Raw genomic sequence first — 10,439 nt, 5'->3', positions numbered from 1 at the left:
ACAATAGCAAAGGCTAGTATGTGTCTCCATCTCCTACTAGTAGTAACAGAAGCTAACACTACTAATGGTATGATAAGAAAAATCACCAGAAATTATAATCTTTTATCTCTATTAAGGTCAACCATCGTCAATGGCTAACCCATCACAAGTAATATGTGCTACAGCAACCAGACAGGTACTAAATAAAGAATGCTAATACCTGACATAAACTATAAAATTAAACATCATACCTATATGCCGTCTGGAGATATTCCATCGCTGTCCAGTCCCCAACTTCTGACCTCAAAATTCCGAACGAGAAACATCGAAAATCCATATAATCCGAAACAGAACTCCAACACATACACATAATGGAAAAATCCATGTAATCCAAAATAACTACCCAGTTTGACTCGCAAACTTGGGCTAACCCAAAAATCCAGAATACCAAAAGCAGGTATCATAACCCGCACTGATACCAATAAATTGATATCAACCAAATACTGAAAATCAAAACAAGTATCGCCAAACCTTAGCGCTTTGATACCAACAAATTGGTATCAGGTTATCTCAAATGTTCCAAATACGAAAACAAAGATCGTAAAACTAGCGCTCTGATACCAAATAAATTGGTATCAGATAAATCTCGAAAATCCAAAACATATAGCAAGTATCGTATACCTGCTCTGATACCACTAAATTGTCACGCCCCCAGAGGAGTCCCTGTCCGAGAAAATTTCGACAGCATCTCCCCTATACGGCGGACAATCAAAAATTTCTACAAGCACTAAATACTCAGCCACAGGCGGCTGGAATCATAACAATAAATAAAATCAATCACCACGCAGTTTATATATATATTCAGCCTCTGGCTGACACAACCACGCAGTAATAATACTCTGACTCGAAATCCACCCTACTCCACTACACTCGTAAAGCTCAAATCCGACAAACTTACCTCTTCTGCCGTCCAGGCAGGCATGTAGTAGAATAAAACCAAATCCAATTTCATCGACATCATAAAATCCATACAACGTCCATAGGTGGAATAAATCTAAAACATAACAAGTTTTAAATAGTCTAGAACAGAAAAGAAACCAAAACGGAAACCAAATCCTATCCTCGAGGTCTGCAGGGACCAGCAACTGGAACTCTCTCCTGACAGCATCAACCTGAAAATATCAACAATGGAGGCGGGGTGAGTCCAACACTCAGCAGGTACAATTGATATGCAAAGTAAAGAAATAACACCTAACACTAATCATGCGTACAGTCTCCTGATATAAGAAAGATAAAAATATGCATCTGAAGTAAACAGGAGAGGAACTATACTAACCAGGACCTGAGTATAAGGACAAACAGTCCGAGTGGTATAGGAATCCTGTATGCATGTCAAACATAGGCATCCAAACAATATGCAGCATATAAATGCAGCAACCACAAACACAAGCAATAAATGCATCATGCATATGATGCCAATGATGCGTCCTGGTCACCCCTGACGCCAGTCGATCGTCTCATACAAAAGTGAGGCCGAGTGGGTAGGGCTGTGACAACCGTGCACTCTGTCGTCACTACTCCTGATGAGTGACCGAGTGGACGGGATGCTGTCGGAGTACACCTATCCTCCTACCCCAAATCATAGATGGGGGAGCGCAATGCTCTCAACTCCCGGTACACAATGACGGGGAGGAATCCCTGCCGGATAACACGTTGTGTCACACTACCCATGAGCGGACCAACGGTGCCTAACAGAGTCCCTGCTGCAACACACTCAGCCTGAATCGACCACTAACCCATGAGTGGTGGTGTGTGCAGATCCATGTAACTGGCGATGTGCTCAACAATAATGAAGCGGACTATCGCACAGCATGAAATCATGCAAATGATGCATGGCAATAACCATATAAACATCCTGACCTAATCCATACATATATAAAAATGCATCATAGGTCAACGAATCCAAAACAATCCAAAGGTATACAGAAGGTATAAAACCTAGGTCCTGAACATGGTAAAGCATGGTATATCACTACCCCTATAAGCATGTATAAACAGGTAAAATATACCTGAGATGCAAAACCAATCAATCAATCAAGCATGTAAGATCTGGGTAGTGATTAACCGAAACAGATAAGAAACACAATTAATGCAACCTGTTAATTTAATTACTAAGCATATCAAATGACATAAGTCAAAAGTACCCGCCTCCGAAAATAGAAAGGTCCAATCCGATATCGAGATACTCGTCTCGCGACCAGGTCCTGTAATAACCACATTTAATTTAGCTACATATATATCACATAGCTAAAGAAAATTCCTTATTTACCAGAACCCTAATTCGTTCCACTATAAAATTTGATTTAGGTCTAAACCTAAATCAACTTAAACTCTTCCAAATACGAACCTGATACCAGAACAAATTTATACACCTTACCTCTAAACAAACCATTAGATAGAAATCCAAAAACCTAAATCCAAGTACACCTGAATCTAAAACATGATTAACCACATGTTCCATTCTAAATTTATAGACCTCATCAATTACAAAATGTATTAAGATTCCTACATCATACCTCAAGTTCACAGCCAATAGGGTTACTGGTTGAAGTGCTGCCGGCAAAGAAACCCTACTGGAATTTACCTCTCTGCCCTGTTCAAACATGTTGTCCACCACCCGAATACCCCAGTGCACAGAACCTCACCTCTTGGAATTCTTCCTCTGTTCAATTCTCAACCACAGATGGTTGCTGCCGGAAGAAAATTCCACAACCAATTTACTTCAACAACCTAATGTCGCTGGTGAGCAAGGGAAAAAAAAATATGAATCTATCCCATACATCTCAACCATCAAATGAAACATAATGCCTTACCATCTTGATACACTTCTTCGTCTCTGCCGGCTTCTGATGGCGAAAAAAATAAGATCCGGTGGTGAGGACTAAGGCACGGTGAAGAACTAGGGCTCGCCGTCGGCTGTGGCAACTTCGCCGGGAAGGCTCGGGTGGCATCATCGGCAGAGAAAAATCACGGCCGGTGCTAGGTAGAGAAGAAGAAGAAGAACAGTGGTGTCGCTTCGGCTAGAGGATAGGAAGAGGAGGGTCTCGGTGGCTGGCGGCTAGGGTGGCTCTCGTCGTCGGCGGCCTGGCTTCGGCGAAGGAGAGGGGAGAAGAGGAGAAAAGCACCGCGGCCGGCGGTTAGGGCAAGGAGAGGGTGCGGCTCGGCGTCGGGGGAGAAGAAATGAACGGCGTCGGGGAGAGGAATAAAAGAGAAAAGAAAAACAAATAAAAAGGAAAAGAAAATAAATAACTTTTCCTCGCCTAAATGGGGTAGCCTAAACAGGCTTTCCCGGGCCCCGTTCTTGTCCCCGTTAACTCGTCCATACGAGCTCTGAAAAATTCCCGAAAAATGACCTAAAATTCCAGAAAATTCCAGAAAATTCCCTTATTAATATTCGCCTATTTTTTGGTATTTTACAATTTTTCAAAAATATTTTTGTAAAAATCCCTCTTTCAAATTTTGGTTTTCAATTTTTTTTCATTTTCTGGAGTAGCCTAAGTTCTACCGTAGAACTACATGTTCCTATAGTTCTAGGAGCCAGCATCTCACAAGCACAGTAGGATCCTTTGCTTGATAACTTTGAATGGGTGAGATGCTTAGGACCTAGCCTAAGATTTCAGATGCTTATGTCAGTGCATCGTTATAAATCTAGGCTTTAAACAACATACATGAATCAATTTGAGTTGACTAGCAAGTAAAAACCTGGTTAGTCCTAAACACTCAAATTGACCAACCTAAGTCTATTTCTACTATCTTATGGTAGTTAGCTTTGTACAAAGGTTGGACATTTCATCATAAGGACATTTTTCCTTAGTCTTTTTGCCTATGCTTGAACTTTTAGGCTGTCATCAATTCTAGGGGGAGCCTTGAACTATGCATTTTTCACATTTTTATCCTAATTTTTGAAAATCTTAATTTTTATTTTTCAAAATATTTATATTTTTACACTTAGTAAAATTCTTTCATATTTTTTTTACTTTTAAAAATGTTCAAAATTATTTTTGAAAAATCTTTTTATTAAAAAAAAACTTTTTATTATTTTTTTTCAAAATTCTTATTTTTCATATTTTTAGACTTTTAAATTTTTTTATCTTTACAAAATGCAGGTAAAATATTTTTCTGAAAACTTTTTAAGGTGTTAATATCTTTAAACATTTGAACCAAAACGTTTTACTTACTTATTTGCTTTTAGAAATTCTAACTTAGTAAAATTTTTGCTATTTTTCAAAATAACTGTTTAACTTAGGAAAATTATTCTTTTCAAAATTATTTTAACTTAGTAAAAATTTTCAAAATATTTTCAAAATTTTTTTTATAGCATTTTAACTTAGTTAAAAACATTTTTGAATATCAAAATTAACTTTTTCATTTCAAGTATTTTTTGAACACTTAGTTAAAATTGTTATACATTTCAACCCTTCTGGTTTGTTGGTCTTCTCCTATTTTTGATGTGTGTCAAAGGGGGAGAGATAGTGAATTCAGGGGGAGTTGTTTAACTCAGGGGGAGTATTAAAAGTTAAAAGTTAAATTGCTTGTTTATTTAATTGTTGATTGTTGCATATTTTTAACTTAACTTTGAACCTTGGTTGTCAAACATCAAAAAGGGGGAGATTGTTGGTGCAAGCTGCACCAGAATCAAACCTAAGTTTTGATGTTGTCAAAGGTTCAAGTTAAGTCTTGTTATGATCTAACAAGTTGATTGAGTGTGCAGGATGTTTACTCAACCGGGAAAGACCTAGTTGGAGGCTAGGCAGGAGAAATCTTAGCAGATCGTGGAACCCAGGTGCAAGTCCAAGTAGGTCAAGGAGACCCGAAGCTTGGCAGTGTGATCGAGAGGTCTGGAGGACCGAAGATCAAGAGAAAAGTCCTAGGGAGTCGATCAAGGCTGAGTGAAAAGTCCAAACTAGATCTGGAGGATCAAAGTTTGGTAGGTAGGTTGAGGTAAACAAACTGGAGGAGCGACAGTGAGGTCGGGTTTCCGAAGGGAACAACCTTAGGTCGCCGATCCAACTGAAGAAACCAGAAAGGTTTCCAAGTTGAGATCAAGACAGTTCTACTGTCTTTTATATTACTCTTGCTTTATAATATTATTGTTCTAACATCTGTTTTGCAGGAGATTTTTTGTCTTAATACTGTTTTATAGGTCCGGCTGGATCGGTCGACCGAACAGTAGTATCGGTTGACTGAACCAGGTAAAATCAGAACAACATTCAAATTAGACCAGAATAGATCAGAGTCCGATCAAAGTTTGATCGGTCGACCGAACAGTAAGATCGGTCGACCGATCCATGTTGACTCGGCACTTGCCAGCTCATTAGCACCGATCAGCAGGAGAAGGAAAAAAGGATGATCGGTCGACCGAACAGGAGGACCAGTCGACCGATCTAATCAACATTAAATACAACATTAAAAGAAGATCTCAGCTAATTGTGACGAATAGGGAAAAGATCCTGTTCGGTTGACCGAAAGGCATGATCGGTCGACCGAACGCTTAAAGAGCATTGATTGCCGGAGATCGAGCTAGCGTCAGACTCCAGCCAGGAAGGAAGGGAGCGGGTTCGGTCGACTGAATAGAGGGATCGGTCGATCGAATGCCTAAGGCACCTATAAAATGAGGCTCGAAGTCTGAGGCCATAACAACTCTTCTGATCATCTAAAAAGATCTTCTTCGCATACAGATTGTGCTACACATATTCAACAGCTCAGCAAGTCACTCCGTTCGGAAGTACCGACCAAGCTACATCCTACGCATACGATTGTCGGTATATTTATTTTCATATTGGACTTAAATTAAAATAAGATAGTAGGAGTGTTACTATCTTATTTCATTGTACTTGTATGATCTGCTTCTTTTCGAAGATTTCAAAAAGAAGGGTTTTAGTGTTTTGCCCATCGGTGCAGTCGAGGACCGCGGACTTTCGAGTAGGAGTCGAGCTAGACTCCGAACGAAGTAAACGACTTTGTCTCTTTTCTTATTTTCGCTGCACAATTCTAATTTAAAAAGTAAAAGAAAAGTTTTAAAAGAAGCGATATTCACCCCCCCTCTATCGCTCGCATCCGATCTATCACTTATAGGCTTGATCGGTATATTACATTCATTCGTTCTTTGTCTATTATGTACAAGGTCAAGAACTTTTATATTTGGCTGACTCTCTACGTTGGGTCGGTCATATATACCTGGTCGAGACCTCTGCTTGACCGGTCTTTACTTACCAAACTTATGTACTTAAGCGACCCTGCTATGTCCCGGACCACCCAAAGTTATACTTTTGTTACATCAGATCAATCCTTTATATCTGACCGACCGGACCTACTTGGTCGGTCTTTTCAGCCGGTCCTACATGCTCGATCGGTACTACCTGCTCGGTCAGTTTTACATGCTCGGTCGGTATGTCATGATAGGTCGGTATGTCGCACCCGATCTACCCCTTTTTCGGGCGGCCTCTCCTCTCGTCCTTTCCATCCTTCCTCATCCTCGTTCCTCCTTCTCCCCTTCTCCTCTCCAAAAAGAGATCCTCTTATCACAACCCATATCACTAGCCTCCCCTTCAAGTCTAGTCGAAGGAGGTGTAGCCGACTGATTAGACCTAAGTTTATTTCTATGGTAGCTTTGTAGTGACTTTTTCAGTGATTTGTAACATTTTTTACAATGATCTCATGACTTCTTTTACAATGATCCCGTGACTTCTTTTACAATGATCCCGTGACCCATTTTGGCATGTTAAATAGAGTTGTGCTTTTGCCTCCTTCCACACCCATCTTTATTCCTCTTGGCTCTTTTTTCTTCTATAGGCTTATAAAAACTCATGGCCTCAGATCCTTCCTTCTAGGATTAGTTGCTACGAGAGAGAAGAAAAACTTTGGATGAGGAAGCGCAGACTCTAGACCAGTGTCGCTCTCTGCACAGGGGATCAGGGATGCTACCGTCGGCATCCCCATCTCAAGTTCATTCCGAGACTTCCTCGAGGGATAAAGTTTATCGGGATCTAGAACGCAAGACTAAAGAGTTAAATGAGTTGAAGGCTCGTCATGCTTCAGAAATAGTTGCGCTAACCAGGAAGATCCATGCAGACAATATGCTAATATCGCAGCAACAATAAGAGTTAGATCGACTGTAAGCTAAGGTGGATATTCTGCAAGCCGAGTTGGATTAAATTAGACTGAAGGTGGACCCTTTAGTCACATATTTGAAGGGGTAAGCCGCCCAGATCGTCTGGAGAATAGGACAACTTTCTCCTATGCAGCCAAGTTGTCATTCTCCTCTTCATCATCTTTTGCTCTGACATCTATAGATGGTCAGTACCAGGCAAAATATTTCCCCTCCCCCTCCTTGATCATGAATAGCTAGAGTGGAGTTGATATACTTATGGCAACCCCATAACTATGTTTGTAAAACTACTGTTGATACTGTTAAAGCTTGATATTTGATATGGACTTGCAATGTAATGTATTTGGTCATACCTAGAATGAGGAAAGGGGCAATTTCTTGTATATGGATAAATGAACCTTTGATATCCATCCTGTCTAAGGAATCAGGCGGGCTTAAGAATTATCCAAGTATTTCAATTTTTTTTTTCATATTATAACTTGATAATAATCTCCTTTATTTATTACACTTAGGAAATTAGACACCTTTTTGATATCCTCTGCTCGTTGATTGGCCCTTCAACGGCAAGAGAATATCAGTGGTGTGCGAAACGACATTGCTGATACGAGTGTGATTTGGCTGGCTATTTCTATTACAAATGCTTAATCGCAGTTTCCTGACACGTGTCAACTGATTTCTCTTTCTTGACGCAATAAGCCGCACGTTCCTGTAATAACGTCCTGTCGCATCTTTTCTACGCGATATCCACGACCCCTTTGATGAATACTTTTTACATCCAACGACAGTTCTTATCCCTTAATACTTGCAAAAACCCTTCGCTTCTTCATCTTCTTCCCTACGCTTTTTGCTGACACTGCTATCTGGGTTTTTTGTATTCTCAATTGGTCTCCCTCCCTTTCCTATCTCTCTGCGTTGTTTCTCCTTCTTTGGACCTTAGTAAGTCATTTTTTCTTGCATTCTTGCATTGCTCTATGGCTGAAGAGTCCTTCTTGGCTTGGTATGCTCAAACTCGTTCTGTCTTTCACAAATCGGATAGGTTTGCTCTTTGTTCTTTGTGTGATATCCCTAAGACCTATCGCATTGTCATTCCTGATGCTAACGCCCGCCCATATCTTCCTCCTAAGAATTGTGTTGCCTTCTTCAAAGATCAACTAGTGGAGGGCTTGTGTTTTCCTATTCCCCCTTTCTTGATAGAAGTTAGCCAATATTTTGACATTCCCTTACAGCAATTCGCCCCCAACGCTTTTCATTATCGCTGTGGTTTATACATGCTTTTTCGTATCCATGACATCCCTCCGACCCCTCAGAACTTCTTCCTATTTTCATATCCTAAGAAATCCGATCTTGGTGTCTTCCTCTTTCAATCAAGGCCCAAGATGACCTTCTTTAAGGAGATGCCCTCTTCTATTAAGGGGTGGAAATCCCGCTTCTTCTTTGTAGAACTTGCAAGACCTATCCCCTGGTCTTCTTCGTGGAAATCTTCTTTACCCGCTCTTCCTGACGTGAAGGAATTACATAGACACACTTCTTTTGTTACTTATTCCAGCAAGCTATCAGGCTTTCACTTATTCATTCATAAGTGGATTCGTGATGACCCCTTCTATCTCTTCGAGTTAAGTCCTGTCAAGATAGAGCTTCACGGTTCCCTTGGTAAGTCCTTATTCATATATTTCAATCCCTTTTTGACTAACTAAGATACTTTTTATTTTCTGTAGTGGACTCTTTGTACGCTGCTGCAATTGATGATCAATTATGTTTATCAGAGGAATTGATTGCTGCTAAGGAGCAAGAACTTCTCGCTGCCTTGGGCCAGCCTTCTTCGTCGACGGCTCCTACTGGCACAGAAGGCATTTTTGGTTCTCAAGATGTGGCTTTGGAAGGAGCTTCCGTCGATCTCCCTTCCACTGATGAGCCTATCTCTCTACCGACTGCGGAGCAATCCCCTGAGGCGACCCCTACTAAGAAAAAACGTAAACTGACTCTTGCTCCATCCCCGAAGCAGAAATTTGCTTATGTGGATTTTCCTCCTTCAGACGTTGCTCCTTCTTCTCCTGATCTTCCTCTTTCAGCTCTTTATCCTGTTAGAGTGTATACTAAAAGCCTAATTTTTTGTAAATATTTATTTTTGAAATAAAGAATCACATTGGTCAAATGTCTACATTTATATACTAAGTGTAGTTGTTCAATTAATTTCTATTGTAGATAACATGATGTGTGGTGTCATACACAGAAGATCATGTTATCGGTTCCTTATTAATTATAAATAGTAGCTCACGACTAAGATGGATAGGAACAAATCATTGGAATAGTTGTAGTGTGATTTGATATTAGTTTATCTTGACTATAAAGTTACACTAGTACACTCTGAGTGTATTGAGCAGGATCATTTAAGGTAGTTTCTTGTTATACTGGCTGCATAAAAGAACAAGACCTTTGTTGTTATGGAAGTGTGTGCTCTTAATCCTGATATAATAACAAGCGCATATATTTAGTATTTATTTTTTTAATTTATCAGTGGGTGAGATTTAGTTCGATAAATCAATAGGCCCGATAAGTTGAGAAATAATATTATTTATAGTGTGTGTTGTTGATTATAGAAGGAAACTATGTCCTAGGAATCTAGGTTGATGATGTCCCCAAGAGGAGCTCATAAGGATTGTCATGTAAACCCTACAGGTGGACTTAGTCTGACATGACGATAAGGTTGAGTGGTACTACTCTTGGAGCTAGATATTAATTAAGTGAGTTATCAGTAACTCATTTAATTAGTGGACATTCGATATCTTAAACACAGGGAGATTAACACACTCATGATAAGAAGGAGCTCATATAGTAATATGGGATTGATGCGGTAGTTCAATAATAACTCTTTAGTGGTATGAGTTATTATTGATGAACTCGAGTTGGGTGTTCGGGGCGAACACGGGAAGCTCAAGTTCATCGAGAGACCAGAACCAATTCCTCCTCTCGGTCCCTGTCGTAGCCTCTTATTTATAAAGTCTTATACCCACCTAAACTCAACTTTCTACCCACCTTAAGGTGGCCGGCCAAGCCTAGCTTGGAGCCCAAGCTAGGGTCGACCAAACCAAGGAGAGATGGGTTCAAGTAGGTGGCCAGCCCTAGCTTAGAGGCCAAGAAGGTGGCCGGCCACAATTAAAATAAAAGGGATTTTAATTTTAAAATCTTTTCTTATGTGGAAGCCATAATTTAAAAGAGAGTTTTAAAATTAAATTTTTTTTCTTTTATAGTTTCTACAAAGGATTAAGAGAAATGTTTAATATATTTCCTTATT

At 39.9% G+C, this 10,439-nt stretch overlaps 1 long non-coding RNA gene across 1 annotated transcript; it reads right to left on the bottom strand.

The window, feature by feature from the left end:
* Nucleotides 1-2,183: 2,183 nt before the first annotated feature.
* Nucleotides 2,184-3,335, bottom strand: LOC121967948. Its single transcript, XR_006107886.1, has 3 exons — nt 2,853-3,335; nt 2,556-2,778; nt 2,184-2,243 (listed from the first exon to the last, which is right to left on the bottom strand). It is a non-coding gene; the product is annotated as an uncharacterized LOC121967948 (long non-coding RNA).
* Between the last annotated feature and the right edge of the window lie 7,104 nt (nt 3,336-10,439).

Source organism: Zingiber officinale, chromosome 1B, assembly GCF_018446385.1.
Source record: "Zingiber officinale cultivar Zhangliang chromosome 1B, Zo_v1.1, whole genome shotgun sequence".
In the NCBI taxonomy this organism is placed as follows: domain Eukaryota; kingdom Viridiplantae; phylum Streptophyta; class Magnoliopsida; order Zingiberales; family Zingiberaceae; genus Zingiber; species Zingiber officinale.
Note: the sequence above shows the minus strand (reverse complement) of the source record. Positions and strands in the feature narration are given on the sequence as shown.